This window comes from Leptonychotes weddellii, chromosome 13 (assembly GCF_054177405.1).
Source record: "Leptonychotes weddellii isolate Sample4059 chromosome 13, ASM5417740v2, whole genome shotgun sequence".
Classification (NCBI taxonomy): domain Eukaryota; kingdom Metazoa; phylum Chordata; class Mammalia; order Carnivora; family Phocidae; genus Leptonychotes; species Leptonychotes weddellii.
This window is the reverse complement of record NC_138381.1, coordinates 12,558,350-12,583,348: the sequence shown is the minus strand read 5'-3', so window position 1 is coordinate 12,583,348 and position 24,999 is coordinate 12,558,350. Positions and strand designations below refer to the sequence as shown.

The following is a 24,999-nucleotide window of genomic DNA, read 5'->3' as shown; positions in this document are numbered from 1 at the left end:
CTTGTGATTTTAAAGCAGACACTCCAAATCCCTTGCTCTGTAACCAAGTTGTAAGAGTGACTTGGTGTTTTTAACCACAATCTGAATGGTATTGTCTCATTAATAAATACATGATGACAAAAGTTCTGTAAACAGATATGTTGGAACTACTTAAGAGGATAATGTCATTCTGAAGATACCACATAAAAGTCCATTTCTGAAACTAGGGCTTGTTTTGTAGTTAATACAGTCAGAATGCTTGTTTTATATCCTGAATCAGCTTGCAGCTGCTAATAGAGAATTGGGAGCTGTCATTGCTTCCTGCTTCTGGACATGTGTGTCACATCTCCCACCTTCACCCCCTCCCCACAACCAAGCAATAAAACAAAAATGGTTGACAGCCCTCTTGGTTCTAAGAAACTGGCAGATTAACCCCAGTGGCTTCAACCTCCAAATAATACTGATGGATAAAGGAAAGTTGTGTGTTCATTTATCTTTAAGGTACCATCATAAGCACAACTATACTTATCCCTTTGCACAGTGTCTTCTTTATCTTTTAGAAACATTTGTGATACTGGAGTAGGATCAACCTGAGTTGTCTGTGGATAGTTACTAAATCAGATTCTGGTGAATGTGATAATTGAAGAAATACCTGCTAGGTTATAGCTTTGCTAGGCTCCACAGGTATAAAATGGGTGACAACTGCGTGGATATGTGAGGGGCAGGGCATAGAATCTGAGCATTGGGAGGGACCAAGGGCATCTAGGCCAGTTTCCTACTGAGCACAGAAATCTGAGCTCTCCTGATAGATGGTCATCTGGCCTTTGCCTGTTGACTTCTTACTAGGTAAGCATTATTCCAGGATAATGTTGAGTGGAGCTTTGCTCCTTGAGATGTGATCTATGGAGTAGCATCATCAGCATCTCCCAGGAGCGTGTTAGAAATGTAGAATCTCAGGCCCCACCTCAGACTTAGAAGATTCTCAGGTTGATTCAGCTGCACAGTGCACTTTAAGAAGGGATGGCGTTGGATGAATTGGGAGTGGGAGAGATTAGAATTGAAGGAAAGAAATCATTCGGAGCTTGTGTGGCTTAGTGAGATACTGAGGGCCTAAATTAGAGCAGTGGAGGGAGAAAAGGAGACCTGTGAAGATGTTATCCTAGGACTCAGTAGCTAATTGGCCATTTTGATGAAAGAAGCTCAAAGATGACATGTGTGCAGCTTGAGTGATGAGAGAATTGTGGGTCAGTTCATGAAAGTAGTTCATATCATTAGTTCAGTAAAGTTGAAGGAGCAGGTGCTAGAGTTAGGGGTTGGTGATATGAGAATGAATGAGGGTGTATCTTCTATTCTTAATATTTACAAATATTTATCAGTTGAGGACTGATTTTGCAGAGGATGAACGTGAAATGGTGTAGTACATGTTAAACCGACTAAAGCCATCTGTTTAGCTGGTAAATGCACCTGGCTCACCATCCAGCTTCCAGAGCTCAGTGGAGCTCTGTTGCCTTCTGCTTAGAGTATGTGCAGTAACTCACAGGAAGGTGATATAAACATTATTTACTTGGTTTCCTTATGACTCATTTTTTTCGCATTTAAAATAAATGCTAGTGCTGGCTATGGCTATGGACAAAAGTGGAGAGGTCTAAAAATAATGTTTATATTAAATTTGTGAAGCTCTCAGGATGAATGCCTTTTGAATGTCGAGGCTTTCCTATCTGGGGTGTGTGTGTGTGTGTGTGTGTGTGTGTGTGTAAATTACATAAACAATTATAATAAAACTTGAAATACCTTAATGAAGGCATTTACAGAGGGCTCAGGGAACGCGGAAACCCGATAAAGCAGCTCTCCCTAGAAGTGGAATGCCTTGGAAAAGCTTCATGGGAAGGATTCCCTTTGTGAATGAGGGGCTAGAACTGCATGACAAGGGTGTGTCAGGAAAAGCACGAATGAAAGGGCACTATGTAGGTAGGAAATGGTGGGTAGCTCCAATGGTGAAGTGTTAGGTGATGAGTTTAAAGTGGTTGGAGGTGAAATGGAAAAGGTTGGGGCCAGATGATGAAAGGCCTCACATGCTAAGGACTTGACTTGATAAGCATTGGGAGCTACTGAGCATTTTAAGTATGTGGGGGTGACATGGTTAGGTTTGTATTCTAGGGTGTTAACTGGTAGCCAGCTGGAGGATGGATGGGAGAGGAGTGGCTAGAGACTTGGTTACTGCCTTAGCGCTGTCTTTCATTAACATTTGAAAGCACTCTGTTAGGAGCTGGAGATCCAAAGAAAGAATTGCCTCAAAGAGTTCAGCCTAGTAGGGAGAAAGAAAGAATTGCAATACAGAGTGTGTCGCTTTTGAGGTTTGTACAATGTGGTTGTGATACCAAATAGGAAACTAATCAGGTCTCTGCAGTTGGGGTGGGTGGAAGATTATTTTGAATACTGGAAAGAGTAGACTAGGAATAGGAGTGGATGGGATAGGGCATTCCTGGTATGGGGACCAAGGTGCTACCTGAGAACTAGATGAGAAAGATCTGGACTAGATTAGTGCAGATGAAGAACTTCAGAATGGGAATTGCTATTGCTTAGAGTGTAGAATTCTTGGGTCTTATTGCATGATTATATGTTGGTGGGGGGGAAGGAGTAGTTCAGGATTTATTATTCATTCTGGAACTAATTTGAGTATGTCTTCCAGGTCAGGAAGGTGTGTCACTATATCCCATGTCAGGGATACAGTGTGCATAAGACTGACAGGGTTTGTGTGTCAGGATGACTTGGAGGTTTCTGGTTTGATTGACTGTAATCCCATCGCCCAACAGGCAGAATACAGGAGCAGGAATTGGCTTTGCGGGGGCGGGGGGTGGGTAGGTTGGTGGGAAGATGGCAATTTAGATTTTGGATGTGTTAAAGTTAAGGTGCCTGAAGGACATTCAGGTATTTCTGGAGAGAGCTCAAGGAGCATCTGTGTTGGGCAGTCAGTGAAGTGTTTGGACTGAATGAAAGTGCTTCATTGAGTGGGTGGAGTGAGGACAGGCCGAGGAAGCAACTCTGAAGAATGCTTGTATTTAAAAAGTGGGAGTGCAGGCTGGGCCGTGGACAGGAAGCGCCACGCTTGAACCCCAGCCTCCTCATCTAGTTTGAAACCCAGGCGCCGCCAAGATACCGGCTTACCACTCTTCTCTCATGGACCCTGACATCAAACTCATTGGAAACATGGCACTGTTGCCTATCAGAAGTCAGTTCAAAGGACCTGTCCTTAGAGAGACAAAAGATACAGATATTGTGGATGAAGCCATCTGTTACTTCAAGGCCAATGTCTTCTTCAAAAACTATGAGATTAGGAATGAAGCTGATAGAACCTTGATATATATAACTCTCTACATTTCTGAGTGTCTCTTAAGAAACTCCAAAAGTGCAATTCCAAAAGCCAAGGTGAAAAAGAAATGTATATGCTGGGAATCACTAATTTTCCCATTCCTGGAGAGCCTGGTTTTCCACTTAATGCAATTTATGCCAAACCTGCAAACAAACAGGAAGATGAGGTAATGAGGGCCTACTTGCAGCAGCTGAGACAAGAGCCTGGACTGAGACTTTGTGAGAAAGTTTTTGACCCTCAGAATGATAAACCTAGCAAGTGGTGGACTTGCTTTGTGAAGAGACAGTTCATGAACAAGAGTCTTTCAGGGCCTAGACAGTGAAAGGAGCCTGGGCAGACACTTTCCACAGCCGTGGGCAGCATTTTACAGCAAGATGTACATAGTTATTTGCCTTTATTTGATAAAATTTTATACAGAAGAGAGAAGAGAGCATGCCTTCACTTGAAGAGCTCTTTATCAAGAATTTGGGTGGGGGAGGGAAGAATGAGTTGTTGAAGGGTGATTTAAAATGTTCTGCAGTATTAAGCTGGTGCTTAATAAGTAAATAAAGAAATTTCTAACAAAAAAAAGTGGGAGTGGATTATGTTGAGTGAAAGAACAAAGAATAAAAGAGACCTACTGTACAACTGTATTTATATGAAGGTCGGTTAACAGGCAAAACTAATTTTTGGCAATATGTCATAATAGTTGTTACCTTTCGGGGGCATATTGATGGGCAGGGGCTTGAGCCATCTGCTGCTGATAATGTTCTTTGTGGTTTTCTGAGTTTTAGTTTCCTGGGTATAAACATTGAATGTAGCCTTATGGTTTGTGTGCTTTATTCGATATACGTTAAGCCTCAGTAGAAAGAAGGGAAGTGGTCCTGAAGGAAAAGACTTGAACATCATTTCTATCCTGAAGGGAAAGAGAGAGCGGGAAAAGCTAAGGATGATGCATGAGTGGAGAGGGAAAAATGAAAGAAAGTCCTGAAGGAAATAAGAGGGACGATATCATGAGCCCCCATGAAAGAGTTAGCTGTGGGTCGATAGAGGGCATCTATTTCTTTGAGGCTATTAGGAAGAATGGAGAAGGATAAAGATTTATTTAAGAGATAGTTCAGGAAGCTGGGCCTCAATTTTCTTAATGAATTGGAAGGTTAAGGAAAAACCAACTCTTGGTATTTATTGTAATATACTTTTCCTTGAGTAAATCACCCAACTAATCATAGTCTATGCCCTTTTGGGAATTTATGCCTGTGATTTCAACCTATGCTGACTTTTCTGTGGGGTGTTCCTTTCTTGGACTACTCTGAAGCACCTTACTGCACTGGGTGGGGCTGGGGGGGTGTTTGTGAAGTAGAGATGCAGGAAATGATTGCCAAACTCAGTTTTATAAGTTTGGAAGTGCTTGTATTGGGTAGCTTTGTTTTGCACAGTTTTGATTGCACGGTTTTGGTTCCTTCCTCCCAATCTGTGAGAGAGTGTGTGTGTGTGTGTGTGTGTGTGTGTGTGTGTGTGTGTGTGGTGGGGGGAGGGTAAGTATATAGATATAATGGTCAAAAACCTTCAGAAAAGTTGGAACTACTAAATGACAAAGTAGGGATTGTACCTTCTGTTATATCCTGTTTCCTTTCTGTTTATAAAATCACTTGTGGAGTAATAAAACTTCTGAGATAGTTTTTTTTTCCTTCCTCATGACCTATTGATTATACTTGCAGAGATGAGAGCTGGTTCTGAAGACACATTTTTCATTCCTAGATTTTTCAAAGTGACTTGTGGCTTGAATCTGTTTATAAAGTGAGCATAAGGACATGATAAATGATAAGATTAGATGGGTATAAATCAAATTGTGTAGGGGACAATTATTGTTAAATAATAAATATTAAGAAACCATGTCAAACCTATCATTTTTCCTCTTGATAATTGTAGCAAGCATCGACTTTGTGTTTTGTGCTCAATACTCAAGCTGGATGCTGAGATTCCAAATTGTGGTTATTGAAACAAATGAAAAACCAGCAGTTCGGTTTGTTTTTTTTTAAATTTTATTTTACTATGTTATGTTAATCACCATACATTACATCATTAGTTTTTGATGTAGTGTTCCATGATTCATTGTTTGCGTATAACACCCAGTGCTCCATTCAGTATGTGCCCTCTTTAATACCCATCACCAGGCTAACCCATCCCCCTGACCCCCCTCCCCTCTAGAACCCTCAATTTGTTTCTACAGTTCGGTTGTTCTTAAGAATATAATTGCCCAAATATTTACTGTAGTCTCTAGATCATCTGGTTATTTTATATTCCAGTTACAAAGTTGGTTTCTATAGATTTTTAATAAAAATGTTTTGAGGAATAGGATAGAAACTCTTGAGAGATAACCATAACTCTTCATATCAAATATGGTGAATTGCCAAACAGCAGTAATACTGGGAGAAAGAAAGATCATTGCTTCTGATTTGGAGAACCTGGTGGAATGGCAGTAGAGTTGTTTTTATGTTTGGTTTTTTTTTTTTTTTTTTTAAGATTTTTTATTTATTTATCTGAGAGAGAGAATGGGAGACAGAGAGCATGAGAGGGGGAGGATCAGAGGGAGAAGCAGACTCCCCGCCGAGCAGGGAGCCCGATGCGGGACTCGATCCCGGGACTCCAGGATCATGACCTGAGCCGAAGGCAGTCGCTTAACCAACTGAGCTACCCAGGCGCCCCTTTTGTTGTTTTTTTTTTTTTAACTTGCTCAGGAACTTTATTGGGTTGGCGGTTGTAGGCACAAAGTTTTGTTTATGTTCAAAATTCACCAGTCAGTGTAACGAAACTTTTTATGGGATACTCTTTTTTTCTCCTATACTTAGTCAATTCAGATAGTTGCAGAGTGCTTGCTTTCCAAGGCATGAGGTACTTTGAAGGTTGGAGGGAAAATGAATCCGACAGATCTGCATTTTTATAGAAGCTTAAGCCAGATTGCACAAGGACATAGATGATCATAAAACAGAGCACAGTAAGATAGTACTGGGAGGATACTCCCTCCTTTCCTCCTTGCAAATAATTCTTGAACCTGTGTCCACTACATGCCAGTCTTTAACAAGACAGACGTAGTCCTTGCCCTTGTGACTTTATAACAAGGAGACTTGTCAAACACATACCTATATAAATAATTGTGGCATGTGCCACTAAGGAAAAATATAGTACTTTTTTGTAGCGGTGAATCCTTGTTGATAAGCTGAGACCTGAAGGATCAATAGTGGTTTGAGGGTTTGGGGTACAGGGTACGTGGAAGAGCATTCCAGATAGGAAAATAGTATATGTGGAGGCCATGAAGGGGGGAGCCCAGCATGGTTTAAGGACCTAGAGGAAGGACCACTGTGAGTGTAGTACAGTGAGTGAGACTGAGAGTATCAGGAGGCAAGGCTGGAGAATAGTCAGGGCCAGATCTGGGTATGTGTGGTCTGGGGTCAACTTTTGGCAAGTTGAGTGCTTTGGTCATCATAGATTCCCCCCCGCCGCCTCCCAATTAAATACAAAATATGTCAGTATGCACTCTAGGTTATGTTTGGCTGCAAGGGTCTTATAGGCTATAGTTATTGTTTTGGAGTTGATTTTAAGAATAATAGGAAACCATTCCATTAGGTTATCAAATGTTATTTAGCTTTGTCTCATTCTAGGATGGGTGTCATGACTATCATTTTAGGGAGGATAAAAGGAGGATAAAAGTAACCCTGTCTTTTCTGCATTAAGCCTTCTACCCTGGATACGCTAAGAACAGCCAGTTTTCTCGCTTTCCTATGTACACTCCCTCCAGGCGCTTTCTTTCCCTTTCCAGCCTTCCCTGTAGCCGCCTAGCTCCTTACCCTGCTGCACTGACTCTGCGCTGAGAACCCACGATACTCTCAAATTACATGGGGCCAGGGTCTGAGCATAAAGGCGCAGGCTTTTTACCAGCCTCACATTCATTTTTGCAGAAAGCTTTATTTTACTCCCCCCACAACCCACTCAATTTTCCCTTTCTTAGAAAAGAAAAATTAGTACCCTTCATCAAATGAGTAGTATATAAACATTCCCTGTTGTACACTCCCAACTTTCCCTAACTCAACCCCAGCAATAATAAGCTATGCTGAATATCAAGCATGTTTGATTGAGGAAATTTAAAAAAAAAAAAAAAAACACCAATTCACTGTGTTCTCTTGGCACATTAGCAATCAACTTCTATTTCAATGAAGTTGGAATACAGCATTACAGTTTTTATGTTCTTTCAGGAAGACATTCAATGAGATTATACCATAGGATCTCTTTTTTGTACACTTTTTATCCATAAATGAGAGAGGTCTTGGCGTCATTTGTCCACAAAGTCAAATTTTCAGTGAAGGGCAGGTTCATTAGTTTCTTTATAGGGATTAGTGAAACTATTACTTTCTTTCTCCTTTTTTTTTTTCCCTTGGTTGTCTTTATATTTTGCATTATTTTCCTATTTTTTGATGAGATAGTAAGTGATAGTAAAACAGGAAACAGGTAAAAGTTTTTTTATTTTAGGATTTTTGTTGTTGTTAGGGAAATTTCAAAAACATTTTGAAAAGTATGCAGAATTTCATGTCATGATTTCAGGGTCATGAGATCGAGCCCCTGATGGGCTCTGTGCTAGGCATGAGCCTGCTTTAGATTCTCTCTCTCCTCCTCTACCCCCCCCACCCCCCCCACTCTCTCTCTGCCTGTCTCTCTCAAAAAAAAAAAAAATGTAGGCAAAATAGTGTGATGAAGCTTTGTATACTGATTGCCTGGCTGGCATCAACAGTTACCTACTCAGGGCCAATCTTGTTTTATCTTGAGTCCCTCCTTCTGCCTAGATTATTTTGAAGCAGATCCTAGACGTTCTTTCATTTCATCTATAAGTATCTCAAGTATCTCTAAAGTATAGCAGTCTTTTATTTATTTATTTATTTTTTTAAAGATTTTATTTATTTGACAGAGAGAGACACAGCGAGAGAGGGAACACAAGCAGGGGGAGTGGGAGAGGGAGAAGCAGGCTTCCCGCGGAGCAGGGAGCCTGATGTGGGGCTCGATCCCAGGACCCTGGGATCATGACCTGAGCCGAAGGCAGACGTTTAACGACTGAACCACCCAGGCGCCCCAGTATAGCAGTCTTTTAAAAACAACCATGACACTAATTTTGTTTAAAAAATTAATATTCCTGTTTTTCAACAAATATCTAGTCAGTGTTCAAATCTCCAAGTGTCTTAAATTTTTAATTTGAATTATTGAAATGTCAATATCTTGTGATTGGTTTTTTGTTTGTTTACATTTCTTTAATTATAGATTTCCCTTCTGTCTCTCTTTTCCCCTTCAGCCTCCCCCTCTCCTCTTTCCCTTGTAATTTACTTGTTGGAAAAAAACAGGGTATCTGTCCTCTAGAGTTTCCCACAGTTTAGATTTTTGGGATTACATCTCTGTGGTGTTAACAGGAGTGTATTGTAAGTTTGGGTATATACTTTTGATTTTTTTTTTCCTTTTGAGTTTTGTTTAACTTTATCTTTTTTTTTCCTTAAAGATTTTATTCATTTATTTGAGAGCGAGAGTTTTGGCGGGGGGGAGGACAGAGGGAGAGGGTGAAGCAGACTTCCTGCTAAGCAGGGAGCCCAATGCAGGACTCCATCCCAGGACCCTGGGACCATGACCTGAGCCGAAGGCAGATGCTTAACTGACTGAGCCACCCGGGCACCCCTGTTTAGCTTTATCTTGATCAAGAGAGTTAAGTTGGATCTTCTTTTGGAGGACTTATAACGGAGGTCCAAAACTAGTGCCCATTGGGCCATGTGTGGCTCACAGACCTGTTTTGTTTGGTGGACACTGAAATTTTTTTTTTTTTTTTTAAGTAGGCTCCATGTGGGGCTTGAACTCAGGACCTTGAGATCAAGACCTGGGCTGACTGAGGTCAAGAGTCAGACACTTAACTGACTGAGCCACCTGAGTGCCCCTGAAATATTTTAAAATTAATTGCTATCATTTAAATATTGTAAAGTTTCACATAAAAATCAAGATTTTTTTTTTTTTAAGTCACGAGATGTGGGCATACTAGGTGTCTGTGGCAGTGACCAGGTTATAGCTGATGAGTGGTGGCAGCTCACTTCAGAGGGTGTCTCTCTTTTTCCCGTTACCCCAAGTGCTCCTCTCATGGTTTCCTGCCTGGTCCCAGTGGGCTGGTAGGTTAGTGAACTGCAACTTAGAGCAATAGGAATTGCTTTCCTCTGTGTGGGATTGCTTAAAATCTATGCATGGTAGTTTACTTCTAATTTTTTGCTACATGTTTCACTCCAGCTGGTGTTTGGGCTATTTTACTATCAATTGATGTTTATTCAGATAAATGGTCAGAGTGCCTGCTGATGTTCCCATTGTGCTTTGTATCTCTATCATAAGACTTGCTCAGTGCATTGTATGAATCTATTCTCATGCCCCCATGGAAATTGGTGTTTGTAGTTTTAGAATCTAACAGAATGCTTGGCACATAGTAGGTACTCAGTAAATTCTTGTTGAATGAGTGACGGAGGACAGGAACCAGTAAACAAAACTATTCAATGGAGAAAACGTAGTAAGAGAAAAAATCTTGTGATGTACATCCATGTTCGAAATTTCATTGATGCTAGTTCCTCTATTCTTCCATTGGCATGCATTATCAAAAGTGACTGTAATTGTGGTTTGTACAGTGTAGAAATAACCTCTATAGGTGTGCAGATGTTTATCATTAATAACATGTAAGTTAGCAATAGATTTCTCAGAAAGAGATTTAAATTTATTTGTGTTTGGAGAACATACTAGCTGGACTTCCCTATTTTGCCTTAAGAATTTGGAGTTTAGGGGATGCCTGGGTGGCTCAGTTGGTTAAGCGACTGCCTTCGGCTCAGGTCATGATCCTGGAGTCCCGGGATCGAGTCCTGCATCGGGCTCCCTGCTGAGCAGGGAGTCTGCTTCTCCCTCTGACCCTCCCCTCTCTCATGTGCACGCTCTCTCTCACTCATTCTCTCTCTCAAATAAATAAAAATCTTAAAAAAAAAAAAAAAGAATTTGGAGTTTAATTCTTCCTTTGGTTTATGTCCAGTGTTAACAAGGACATGTAGCAAGTGTGAAAAAGGGAAGGGTACAACATGGACAGAGCTCACAGACTTGAGGGTAGTTTAGGAGGCATATCTGGTATAATTTGATAAAGTTTTTAAACCTGGCATTTGGATATTGCCAAAAACAATACTTGAAAGATACTTTTAGAGTTGAATCTTATTTGTGTTATAACAATACATACTTAAAAAATTATAAATGAGGGCGTGCCTGGCTGGCTCAGTAGGTGGAGCGTGCGACTCTTGATCTCAGGGTTGTGAGTTCGAGCCCCACGTTGAGCATAGAGATTACTTCATAAAAATTTTTTAAAATTATAATTGTTTTTTTTGGGGGGGTGGTGGTTATGTTAAGCCTGCCTGAACTTTTCCTTGCTTACTGACAGCCTTTTATAAAAGTGTGAGTAAGGTTAGGTTCTATACACTTTGACTCCAGGAGAATATTTAATTTCTCATGAGTAAAAAAACCAAAAAGTAAATACAAGTTACCAGTAGCATGTTCTAGCACAGTCTGAATTCTTATTTCTTAGTGATAATATATGAAAATGTAGTTTGGATGACCCTAAATTATCAATGGACTGACATGTCACTAAGAAATCTAGCTCACTTTGCACATTTTTTATTGTGACCTGAAAAGAACAAGTGGCACTATTATAAGTAAGGATTTTCAGTTTTTAAAGTCCTTCAGTGGCATTTGTGGGAGACATGATAAACTCTTATTGAAAACATTTGGAATCTTCACATAGTAAGGTTGATTATTACAGGGAAGCACTGTAATGTTGAAAGAAATTACAGATTTTTTTTTTTGAGTAACTGATTTTAATAATAGCAACAACAACAGGAGTATCACCACTCTGCACTTACAAAATGCTTTACATTTTTCAAAGCACCTTCAGCATTTAAATGATGATAATCACTGGACCAAACCTGTGAGAAATTCCTGATTAAAAGAAAAGTTCTTCATGTTACTGTTGCCCCTTTTAGTTACCTGTATTTAAGAAATTAGTTACTGTTAGTAAATATTACCCACTGTTTCTTTTCTACATAAAGATAAAAGGAAAATTATGACAAGATTCTTTACAATTTGGAGGAAAACTGATTTAAATGGAAGATTTGAAGCTGAAATACTGTGCTAATTTCAAGTGAGCTGTGTCAGAGATGGTCTGTGTCAGAGGTATTAAATCTAGATAGCTGAGCACTGGCTCTATTTCTGGGCCTCCAAGGGGAAGATTGTAGTGCATGCTTAATGGATTGTTACATATTAATAAGGAGAGGAAGATAGTTGGAAGAAAAACTGATTTTTTTATAGTGAGGTTTTCTCAGATGTTAACACTTCCCTGCTGTTAAATAGTTGCGTTTTATTTAAGCAATTTGATTTTCTTCTTTGTACATATTGCCTGTAACAGCCTTTGAAAATTGTGACGTGAACACTACTTGAATGATGTGCTTTAAATAGCAATTAATTTAGTTTGATTTTACCCAAATGATTTTAGCTTTGCAGTACTTTTTCGTTTAAAAATTTTTTTTGTTGTTGTGAGCTCCTTTGAGCCTGAAGACAAGTTGGGAATAATATAAAGAATACCTGTATTACTATTACCCAGCTTTGTTGAATGTAACATTTTGCTGTATTTGATTCACATGTAGGTTTTATTTTATTTTAAGATGCATACCTATGTACACCTTAGGATCTCAGCAACCTGGCACATGCTTTGTGATGTTCATTCCTATATATCTTACATTTTTTCATATTATATGTGGTGGACTTAAATTTTTTAAAATTGTTTGCTGGTGCATAGTAATGCAATTTATTTTTGTGTTTTGATCTTAAATCTAGCAAACTTGCTGAGTTTTTGTTAGTTTTTTGTTGTTGGTTTTAATAGTTTCTGTATTTCTTTGAATTATTTTGTGTAGTCAACCATATACCTTGCAGATAGTGGTGGTATTATTTCTTTCGGGTCTTAAACATTTCTTTTTCTTGTCACACTGGCTAGGACTTTCAATAGTGTTGAAAGAAGGTGGTGATAGGAAACTTGAATTTTGTTCCTTACTTTAAAGGGAATTCATTTTGCCATTTAATTTCATTTAAGTTACTAGTTGATAAACTTTATAAGGTTAAGAGTGTTATGAGAAGTTTGTTTTTAAAATCATGAAAGAATTTTTATTATTTTTCTGTATGTTGAGATTTTGTGGTGTTCTTTTTTCCCCCCCTTAATCTCTGGAGTGTGATGAAATTATATATTTAGTATTAGTTTTTTCTAATATTAAAAGATCCATTAATTCTTAAAACTTAAATTATCTTGGTGAATTTTATTAGCTAATATTTTAAGTAGTACTTTATGTTTTACATGTGAAATTAGCTTAAACTTCCCTTTTTGAACCATTTTTTCTCTTATTTTGGTTTCAAAGTTATACTGGCCTCAGAAGGTAAATTGGGAGTGATCCCTTTTTAAATTTTTTCTGTAACAGTTTGTATAAGATAGGAGTTACCTGTTTGTTCCCTGAATGTTTGGTGGAACTTGTTTAAACTTCTGGACCTACAGCTTTTCAACTGGTGTTTCAATTTATCTAATGGTTATAGCTATAGTCAGATTTTCTAATTCTTCTAGGGTCAGTTTTGGGAAGATACATTTTTCTAGAAAATATTCTGTGTCTGTTTTTCCAACATTATTGAAATCTCTACCACATTTGCAGTGTTTCCTTTGTATGTGCCTTCTCTTTATTGTTGGTCTAACCACAAATTTGTAACTATTATTTGGGTTTTGAAAGAATCAGCCTTAAGTTTTGCTGAAACTTATGTTCCCCTCCCCCCATATTTAATTAATGTATGCCCTTATTCTTAATTCTGTCAATCAGTTTTTTAGGAGTTTCATTTTATTCCTAACTAAAGTCAGATGCTTAGTGAATTAATTTTCAGTCCTTCTTTTCTAAGACCAGTTTTTAGTCCGTTTGGGTTGCTATAACAAACTACCGTCGACTGCGTGGCTTCTAAATAACAAAAATGTATTTCTCACAGTTCAGGGTGTCAGCATAGCTAGGGTCTGGTGAGATCCCTCTTCCAGGTTATGGACTGCTGAATTCTTATATTCTCGCAAGTCTGAAGGGAGAGGGCGCTCTCTGGGTCTCTTTTATTAGGGCACTAATCCCATTCATGAGGGCTCCACCCTCATAATCTGATCACCTCCAAAGGCCCCACCTCCTAATATCATTACACTGGGGATTAGGTTTCAACATATGAATGGGACACACACACACACACACAGTCTGTGGGAGCCCATAAATATCTCTTTAATACCACTTTAGTGGTATCCCACAAATTTTAATGAGGTGCTTTAGTTTTCATTGATATGTAGTTCAGTTCTAAATATTTTGTAATTTTATTGTGATTTTTTTTTTCTTTGTGAGTTATTTATTGCTAATTATGGCATAATTGTCTGAGAAAGTGCCTGTATGATGCTGATTCATTGGGATTTGTTGAAGTTGACTTTGTGGCCTGGTGGGTTTTTATCATTGTTCCATGTCTGCTTGAGAAGCAGGTATATTCTAATTGCTGGGTGCTGGGCTGTAATATATGTTCATTAGGTCATGCTTGTTGGTTGTGTCATTCAAATCTCCTGTAGCCTTACTAATTTTTGAGTGTTCAGTCTATTGGCCATATGTTAAAATGTTTCTCAGTGATTGTGAATTCATTAAGTTTCCACTTTAATTCATATGATATTTGCTGTCTGTATTTTGAGACTGTGTTGATAAGTTGCAGGTAAATTCTCAATTTTAATCTTGTTGACTGAATCTTTTTCTCATTGTTATTTAGTGACCTTTTATTTCTAAAAGGGACTTTTCCTTAAAGGATATTTTATTTGATACTGATGTGATCACACTAGCTTTCCTTGATGATCTTTCTGTATTGCTATTTATGCCCTTCTTCTAAACATCATATAGCAGGCTTAAAATTTAATATGAGAATCTATGAATGAAGCCCATTTATTTGTATTTCAGTCCATTTATTTGATTTTAATTTTATACTCCCCTCTCCTATTTAGGTTTGATATTCTCTTTTCTTGGTAGGGTTTTCTTTAGTTTTCACTTTACTTTCTATTCATCTGGAAGTTTTATATTTGCTTTATTATTTTAGTGGTTACCTTAAAATATTTGACTTGAATATGTGACCTAAAAAGTCTGTAGTTAATCGCCATTCCAAAACAGTATCTCTTAAAAACAAAACAAAACCCCAAAGACTTTAGAATACTTTAACTCTGATAACTTTTCTCCTGTTCCTTGGTGTTACTTTCAACTGGTCTTTTTTTTTTTTTCTTTTTACTTCTGAAATTAGACATTACTTTTATTTAGTCAGCACATGCTTAGATTTACCCATAGACTTACCGGTACTCTATAAATATGTAAGTTTTTACAGCCTCATATCAAAACTCCAAATGTCTTGGGGTTTGGAAAAAAGGACAGACTTATCACCCGCCCACCCCCAATTATTAAAAAAAAAAAAAAGTACATATTTCTTGTCAAAAGAGTATTTGTTGTACTTTGGAAAAGTATATAGGAGAAAGTGTAAGTTTCTGGAAACTTAGAGATAACACTTAATATTTTGGTTAGTCAGCTTCTTCCTTGCAATTTTACTCTTTCCTTCCCAGTTTCCCTCTTTCCCTTTGTATTAGTTTCTCAGGGCTGCCATTACAGAATACCACAGGCTGCATGAGTAAACTACAGCAGTGTTTTTTTTCTCATAGTTCTTGGAGAAGTCCAAGATCAGGGGGTTGCCAGGATTGGTTTCTCCCGAGGCCCCTCTTCTTGGCTTGCAGATGGCTGTCTTCTTGCTGTGTCCTCACAAGACCCCTCCTCTGTGCACTTGGAACCCTGGTGTCCCTTTGTGTGCCCAAGTTTCCTCTTATAAGGACACCAGTCAGATTGGATTAAGGCCTACCCCAAAGCCTCATTTTAACTTAATCATCCTTTTAAAGGTCCTATCTCCATGTACAGTCACATTCAGAGGTACTGGAGGGCTAAGGCTTCAACATGTGAATTATGGGGGGGAACACAGTCCAGCCCATAATACCTGTCTTCCAACTTCTTTCTTTTGGCAAACGGTGTGTTGATTGCCGCCGTGTGCAGATGTGAGTTGACTGGGGATGTAGTAGTGAATGAGATGGAAGTGGTTCACATCCTCATGGGGCTTATAGTTTACAGTCTTAGACAAGTCTAGTATAATTTCTCTCCCTCCCCACTCTCATCCGTCCTCTACCTCTTTCCCTCCCCCTTTCCTACACACACACACACACACACACACACACGTGCGCACGCACTATACTTGTTTTGTGATCATTAATATAACTGCTTTATTTTACATACGTAGAGGAAAAAGCCTTTACAGTCTTGAAAACCTAGCACTTAATATTTTTATAGTTTTTCTCAGAGTTCTGCTGAGATTCAAATTATTTCTAGATTTCTGACTACTGAAGTTATATCTTTTACATTTATTGCTCTTCCTTCTTTTTCCTGTATTTCCAGCTACTGTGTGACTCGTCATTGTCACGTAAAGACTATATTCTACAGTTTTATTGGTAGTGAGGATGAATTTCTTTTTTTTTAAGATTTTATTTATTTATTTGAGAGAGAGAGAATGAGAGACAGAGAGCATGAGAGGGAGGAGGGTCAGAGGGAGAAGCAGACTCCCTGCCGAGCAGGGAGCCCGATGCGGGACTCGATCCCGGGACTCCAGGATCATGACCTGAGCTGAAGGCAGTCGCTTAACCAACTGAGCCACCCAGGCACCCGTGAGGATGAATTTCTTAGGTTGTTACAAGCTCCTGGGGATTCTTTCTTCAGCAATTCATTATTGCATTTACTTTTTGTTGCCTCTCAAAAAAGCTCTTCCCCCTTCTCCTTTTTAGGTCACCGTTTTGGGTGGAGGGGCTGGGCAGAAGAATATGAAGACAAAATAAAAGGGCTCAAGTACGAAAGAAAGTGGAAATGAGACACATTTGTGGGGCTGACTGTGTGTCTGTTCATTTTACGTACTGTTGCTCAGGTACCCCGAGTTCTCGGGTGCCCAATGTGAGAGTTCCATTTTTCTTTTAAATACAGTGTTAACTGCCTTTTGATTTTTGAGTGTGGCAGCTCCGATGTAGGTAATCTAGTGAATCTTGGATTGATTCTTAGGACAGCTGCACATCTGAGATGGGTGATAAGTTTTTCCTACTAGTTACTCATGCGCCTAATAGGCAAAATTGGTCAGGAACCATTTTCTATTATTATTATTGTTCTAAAAATAAGTGTGAAGCATCAAGGTTGTTTGTGGGAGGAAGGAGGTACTTCTTTCCTTGTCTGACCACTGACTCTAAAATAATTTATTTGTATGAGACTCTGTAAGGTAGTATAATTTGAAGTTACCTCAGAATTTGACCTCTAGGTACGAGAGAATTTGTACTTCTTAAAAGGGTGGATTAAATTATTGTATCTAGCCAACTTCCTCCTGAAATGTTTGTCTAAGAGCAAGAACAACATCAACTCAGAGCAGTAGGGGACAGTCATCTGGCCTTGTTAGTGCCGTCCAGCTCCTTGGGAAAGGCTTTCATTTGTATGCTGCCTAATTATACTGTAAAATAAAAGACTGAATCCATTAAAGAGCCAGGCCCTTTGTGTAGCTCCTGAATTCCTTTAATTTAGTGGCTGCATAGAAGCTTTATTCAGAGCAATCATAGTCCTGTACTATCTTTCCTGTCTAGATGCCAGGTCCTATTCAATGGTGTTCTCACTGCAGGAAGTTCTCACATTCATTTGAGGGTAGATGAAGGTGGGGGGAGGGGAAAGATGGGGGGGAGGCAAAGGACTGTGTGGATCTTTTTTTCCCCTCCATTTCCTGCTCTGCTCCTTAAAAACGAAACAAAACCCCAAACAAAAAGCAAACTCAAGAAGATAGCTATAAAGGAAATTCTCAAGTGACTCAATGGATTGATAACTCTTGGTAAATCACAGAAAAGTTGTGTCTGCCTCTGGCATCTATTTACAAATAGTACTAAAACACCCAGAAAAAGCATTTCAGGTCAGATGAGGGTAGGAGGCATTGGAAGAATAGATGGCAGTCTGTTCCAAAGGATTTACTTCCTTTAATTGAATGTATTTTAAAGGACTTTTGGCAGGGTGGGGGAGCAGTGGGAGGGATGATAAAGAATAGTTCTTAAGGTTGTATTAGCAGTCAAGTTGAGAGTTGACACAGAGATGCAGGAGGGGAGTTCAAGTGAACATCTTAAAATCTAAACAGGAATAGAAATAGGCCAAGGGATGTTTTTTATCCCCGTCTTCTGTAGAATTTTAAAAAATAAGTATTACTTTAGGTCTGGTTTCTAATATGTGACCTTTTACTAATAGATGCTGAATTGTTGCTTTATGTTTCCAATTTTCTAAATAGGTATGCGCGGAAGGAAGGGAACTGGAATGACCCGAGTTGTATTTTGTTTTGTTTTGGGATGCTAGTGGTGGTGGGAAATAAATAAAGGAACAATGAGTGTAGACGGACTCTTGAGTGTAAATAAATAATGTACCAGTTTTGAATTGCCAGGATATTATCTTGATTGATGGTGGTTCTATAGCCCAAGGAAGCTCCATCTTGTTGAGGTTTGTTTGCCTAGAAGCCTTGGTAAGTGGAATGGAGTTCTCGGGGCTGGGGCTGGCGAGCGGGGGGGAGGGGGGGGAGGAGGTTGTGGTCAAGGTTAGATTCTAATTACGTATTTAGTGTCTTTCAGGCCTTTTGAGTAAGGGGTATCATTTCAAGTTTCTGATCTCTTATTGGCTCAGTAGACCCTTATTGAAGCTGGCTATGCAATTAAAAAACAAAACAAATTCAAACAATCCCTCAGCAACCCCTCATTTCTATCAGATCTTCAGTAGAAAACAGGAGTGAATGATTGGATGGAAAGTAAAGTGAAGAATGTAGGTGCATGTTCCATGTTTTGTACTGTGAAATACATTCTAAAAAACTGTAAACACAGAAAAAATAGCTATTTAATATGATAGGAAGGATTCCTGGCATGTGGAATCCTTGACTGGATACATAGGAAACCAAGTAATAGAATGGAATCAAGACAAAGAACTGAACCTTCATTAGTTTTCATAGAAATAATGCAAAGTTTTCATTTTTGGTTTTTGGTGAGGTAGGAATTGATAATGTATAGTAACATTTTATTTTGGTTAAGTATATAATTAGGAGGTTGTCTTTTCCTTCTAATGGGAAACTGATAATAAATGTTTCTAGTTAAATCTGAAATAAGTGTTGCACCAGAGATTGTCCAATATACTAGTGAATAGGTATTAAATAATTTATGGAAGAGAAACAGGTTGTATTTTCATGCGATACTCCCAAGCATTTTGTTTCCATGCCTTAGGAAAATAATTTTTGAGATAAAACCATAATGTTTAAATTACTCTCCCCCTTTTCTGCATTACCTTTTCCTTTATCATTAGTCATATTTGCTAATAAATGTTAAAATTAGTGAGAAATCAGATCTCAGGATATGTATATCCTTTATAGCTACTCATGCTGTGATGTTTTGCTTCTAGGATATGTGCTTGTAGGCATGCCAATGTTTAAGTCTTAGATTTAAATCTCATAAAGTATGGTTCTCATGGTACTAATCTCAAGTGGGCATTCTACTACTAATGCTTTATGTTGGCTTTCCGGTCTGATGATAGGGATAGAAGTACCAAAAGCTCTGTTTTATCCACTGTTGTATCCCCAGTTCCCCAGTGCTTAGAGTAGGCACTCCATCTGTAGGAGTGGTGATTTTGTTCTTTTTTTTTTTTTTTTAAAGATTTACTTATTTATTTTAGAGAGAGAGAGGGCTGGTGTGCAAGCACGAGTGGGAAGAGCAGAGGGAAGAGAGAGAATCCCAAGCAGGCTCTGAGCTCAGCGGAACTCAATCTCCTGACCCAGAGATCACAACCTGACCTGAGGCGAAACCAAGAGTCAAACACTTAACCAACTGCCCCACCTAGTCACCCCAGTGATTGTGTATTCATTTTCACTCATCCTTTGTTTTAATGCCATTTTGAGTGGAGTGTTTTTATATTAATGCCAAAATTTTTCTTTTTCTTTCCTTTTTTAAAAAGATTTTATTTATTAATTTAGAGTGTGAGCTAGGCGAGGGGCAGAGGGAGATGGAGAGAGAGAATCCGGAAAGCAGACTCCCTGCTGAGCACGGAGCCCAGAGGAGCCCAGCGCACAGGGCTTATTTCATGACCCTGAGATTATGACCTGAGCCAAAATCAAGAGTCAGACGCTCAACCAACTGAGCCACCCAGGTGCCCCAACCAGGACTTTTATTTCATTTCATTGAGGTGGTAATTTTTATCACAGTGAATTAAATTTTTTAATTTCTCTCTTTTTAAAAAGATTTATTTGTCAGGGAGAATGAGAGAGCACGCATGAGCACAAGCAGGGGGAGCAGCAGGCAGAGGGGAAAGCAGGCTCCCTACCAGGCAAGGAGCCTGATGCGGGACTCGATCCCAGACCCTGGAATCATGACCTGAGCTGAAGGCAGATGCTTAACCGACTGAGCCACCCAGGCATCCCTAAATTTTTAAAATTTCAAATGTAAAATGGGAATAGTTTGTCACTTTCAGGAATAATTGTCTGGAATATTGTTTCTCTACCAGAGTCTAGTTTGTCCCTAAGGGAGAATTTGGCAATCTCTGGAGAAATACTGGTTGCCACTACTTGGGGGTGGGAAGAGGTTTAAACTACTGGCATCTAGTTAGTAGAGTCCAGAGATGCTGCTGAACATTCTAAAATGCACAGGACAGCTTATCTGTCTCTACATGTCAATAGTGCTGAAGTTCAAAGGCCCTGATCTAGAAAATGCCCAAATAGAGAAAATGAAGAACTTTGATTTAATACCACAAAATATGCCTGCCTACCAAGAACTTTAAAGGAAGAGGCTTTTACGGAGAGAACACTAGGATTCCCAAGAGTTAAAAAAAAAACAAACAGAAAACCCCCCAAAATACAAAACAGTAATTGGAAAAATTGTGCCATGTGAGGTACTTACATTTTTTTAAAGATTTTATTTATTTATTTGACAGAGAGAGAGACTTACATTTTTTTAATAGCTTTTTTTCTATTGAGGTATAGTTGACACACAATGTTATAGGAGTGTTAGGTGTACAGCATAGTGATTCGACAGATTTATACACAATGCTATGCTCACCACAAGTGTAGCTACCATCTGTCAATGAGGTACTAATATTAAATTGAAACAACCTACAGAGTTGGAATCTGTTTTTGTTTTTCATATATGTATGTACCTTCTAGGATGGGATGTGAAATTATGTTTCATGTATGTCTAGAAGATAGTGGGCTTTTGCCAGATGAAGAAAGTAGGGATGCTGAAGTCATTTTTGGAGGAGGGGGAAATTTACAAAGGCCTTGAAGCCCTGAAGGAGTGTGCAGAATTTGGGGAAAGTGGTTAGTTTTGTGTAACAAGAATGAAGATGAAGACTGTATTGGAGGGCATGGAAAGAGACAAGGTTGGAGTTGGAGTTGGCGAGGTAGGAGCAGTATGTGAAGAACCCTGTCTGCCAGGTTGTGTAGCATGTGGACTTGATTTTGTAGGCCTAGGGGAACCTTGTAGGGGAGTGACAAGAGTATTCATTTTAGAAAGATTACTTTAGGGCAGAATACAGGGGATAGAAGCAAGGAGACCAATTAGAAGGTTGTCTGTTTAAGTTCATTTGAGAAAGAATGAGGCACTGGGATTGGAAATGGAAAAGGGGGTTAAAGGTGATCAAGTTCAGAGTCGCTTAGAAAAAGAATCTACAAGTTTTGGTGAAAGTAGGATGAGGACTTAAGAGAAAAAAACAAAAAACCAGACTGGATTCTAGCTCCCTGTGGACCTGAAGACTATAAAAGAAGCACGTTTGAGGAGGTTCCTAGTGTTAAGGTACTCTGCCTGCTTCCACTTACACCTGAAGCCCAGAAAGGTCAAGAGTCTTCTTTAAGTTCATCCAGGTAGGTCTGTGGTAGGGTGAGATGCAACTCTGGTCTCTTCCCACGTTCTACTACTGAGCGTGGCTGTGGGCTGTGTGCTACACAATCATAAGGTCACAGAGTTGAGGATGTGAGTTCTAGAGTCAGGTGCCACGGTACTTCCTCCTTATGCTGAAAACAGAAGAGGCATGGGTGCTTTCAATAACGTTTCAGTAAAATGCACTTTTATTTAATCCTTACTATAACATGTTTAATGATTTTTTTTTTTTTTAATTAGAGAGCATGAGCAGGGGGAAAGGCAGAGGAAGAGGCAGAAGCAGACTCCCCACTGAACAGGGTGCCCAACACGGGGCTCCATCCCAGGACCCTGGGATCATGACTTGAGACGAAGGCTGATGCTTAACTGACTGAGCCACCCAGGCGCCCCCTTACTATAACATGTCTAAATGGGTGTAATTACTTTAAAGAAATGGAGATGTTAGGAAATCAATGAGTTCCATTTTGGATATTTGGAGCTTGTGGACCACAGTAGTGTTACTTGGAGTTGATCTCTTACTGAAGAAGAGAAAATACATTGTTAGGATTAGACTGCATGTTTTATCATTTTAACTGGCCCATATAGATATTGTTTTAGAATTAAGGAGGAGCCACTTGGCAGATTTATTCTCAGATGAAGCAGCGTTTGTTGTATGGTAGAAGCTCTCTTAATTGACGTCACTGTCTACTCTTTATAACATTGGCTGTTCCTCACAAGTGTTTGAGGCTGGGAAACGGTTTTCTGGTTTGCCTGTCCAGTTCTTCTCTACCAGTTGAGTTGTATATTGGCTCCATTTTCATAGTCTGTCCAGGATTTGACTTATCTCCACTGCTAACTCTTCAGTTGAAGTCTGGTCATCTCTCTCCTGGATTTATGATAAGCCTTCTAATGACCTGTCTCCCTGCTTGCACTCTCCCAGCCAGAACGATCCTGATAAAATTAAAGTCAGATCGTGTCACTCTTCTCAAAACCCTCCAATGGTTTGTCTCAGAGTAAAAGTCAGTCTTACTGATTTCAGAACAGTGCTTGGCTTGTAGTGGGCTCTCAGCATTTGTTGAACAAATGAATGGCTCCCACTTTAAAGAAACAGAAACTGAATGTTTTAGAGAATGCATTGTAAGTGTGGTTTATGTAAGAACCATGAGTTTATACTTGGCTGTACATCAAAAGAGTGATAAATGAGTACACACTTATGTTTTATGTTAAAATGTAATTGTTTAAGGTATTTATGTTTTCATTCTAAATGTTTTATCATTTTAATAGGTACTTTTTCAAATATTAATCAAGTGAGTATATAATTCATATAAGAAGACTTTTATGGTATGGTATATATGAAAAGTTTGATTAGAGGAAAATAACTGAAGGCTTGTTTTAATAGTAGTAATTATAATAACTATATTTATTGAATCCATACAATGCCCTCCTGTTGGCTGCATAGACACTTGGCATGCATGGTCGGCATCTGGTCGTGTTCCCTGATGGATATCTTCATCTTCTTTTCACTACCACTGAGAATTTGATCAGTTCAGTGTCAGGAAACGTGTGTGGCTGTTTCCAGGTGCCGTGCTAAGGGTTGGGGCTTTCAAAGTTCATTAGTTACTGATTGCAGCATAAACATTGAAACGGACACACCATACCCTCATTACCAACTCCCTGGATGTAAACTTCACCTTACTGGGGATATAATTTTGTGTGATTGAAACAATTTATAGTAAAAGAGCGGTGTTTTTTTTTCAAGCTAATGACTTTAAAAGTTTGGCTTTTTTTTTTTTTTTGCAACTTTTCTTAGAGAAATTGACTGCTTTTGTAAAATTTCTTATCATGGGCCAAAGAAAAAGACATCTCAGTGATTTTAGTCCTGTAGGATTGAGGCTTTGGTTTTTTTGTGAAGTCGGCTCTTCTGGAGGGGGGTTAATTTCCTGGAGCTGTCACCTACTCTTGATTCCCAGTGAGGGCTGTGTGGTAAATGCTTTTTGTTACAGCCCTGTAACCAGCCCTTCAGCCTACTGTCCTAACCACTGCAGCTGCTCTGTGTGGCTTTCCCATCGTACCTTCTCTGGGGGAGCGTGCCCGTTGGACTCCGTTGTCCAGACTGGCCTCTCACTTGTGCCGAGCCACTTGCTCGGCTGTTCATTTTCTGTGGAATTGCTTTCATCCTGTGCAGCAGGCATTCCCCATCACCTGTCTTGTCACTCTGGCAGACTGTGCTTGGGGCCCGGGGGTGGTGGTTGGGTAGCGACATTGGGGTTGCCATCGGGCATGTCCGTGCATGCCCAGGAACGTGTGCAGGGGTCTGTCTGTAAGTTTGGCTGCTCCTAGAAGTGGGCACGCTGCTGCCTCTAACCTTTTCTGAACTCTTTCTCTACCAAGTGTCTGTGTAGTAAAATGTGTTTGGCTGTCAGAGAAGGCTTTATGGGAAAAGGGATGAATAGACTACAGTTTTATAGTTATACTAAGAAAAGGGCATAGTGCTTGGGGGGAGTGTGGTGGGATCACCTACCTTGGATGCCCAGTATCAAAAAGTAGGGCCAGTCTGACATGTCAGAAGACAGGACTGCTCACCTCTTGTATCAAAGGGTAATGGAAGTTGTTTCTCTTCTAATTTGCTATAAGGATAACTTAATGACATGCCCAGCATACCAAATTCCACATGTAAATGAAGAGAGGAAAAATACACCTTGAGATTTTAATTTTTTTTATAATGTGTTATAGAAACATCAAATTGCTGTAGACTTTCTAGGATCCCTAATATGTATCACTAGGACCAAAGAGATTTCTCGAAATTAATAATTGACAGAGTTTTGTTTTTGAGTTAGACAGATAATAGCATTTTGAAATAACTGACATAGTAAAATGAACCAGTATTTTTTTGAAGGCTATTAAGGTTTAGACATTTTATATTCCTTTCTTTGTTGTCTTCTGGATAGATGATCATTATAAATCCTTTAATTCTGTGTAGCTATAGATAAGTTGAAAACTGTCACTAGACAGAATGTCCAAAATCTGATCCTGCCATGCTTTGTTAGCTCATTGGCTCATTCTTTTCCTTTCTTCAGGTTCTTACCAATACCAGCCTTCTCTATAATGACCCCTGTGGGAAGGAAGCCTGAAAAGCTTACATAGAGCATTGCTTGATAATGTGCTGATGGGATAGTTTGTAACTACTTTTGTTGGTTTGAACTGGGCATTTACTGCTGGGGTTTTCTTAGAAGGTATTCTCTTTTCTCTCTGAAATTCTCTCTTCCTATTTTCCCTGAGCAAAGTTTCCTTACATCTGGGTAGGGAAAATGGAAACATGATTTGTGAGAGTATTTTTCCCTTTCTATTTGCGGTTAACTGGGAACTCAGATTAGTGTTTTTATTTGTTTTTCTTTTTTCTTTTCTTTTTCTTTTCTTGAGAGAGAGCGTGCACGCACTGTGTGATGGGGGAGGGTCAGAGGGAGAGGGAGAAAGAGAATCTTAAGCAGGTGCCACACCCGGCGTGGAGCCTGATGCAGGGCTCAGTCTCACAACCCTGAGATCATGACCTGAGCTGAAATCCAGAGTTGGACACTTA

The 24,999-nt window shown here is 39.2% G+C and overlaps 1 protein-coding gene and 1 pseudogene across 1 annotated transcript in view; both read left to right on the top strand.

The window, feature by feature from the left end:
• Nucleotides 1–24,999, top strand: part of PHLPP1 (PH domain and leucine rich repeat protein phosphatase 1) — a 208,933-nt gene that overhangs the window by 15,681 nt on the left and 168,253 nt on the right. The gene's annotated exons all lie outside the window — the stretch shown is intronic.
• On the top strand, nucleotides 3,118–4,730 carry LOC102749931 (actin-related protein 2/3 complex subunit 3 pseudogene; annotated as a pseudogene).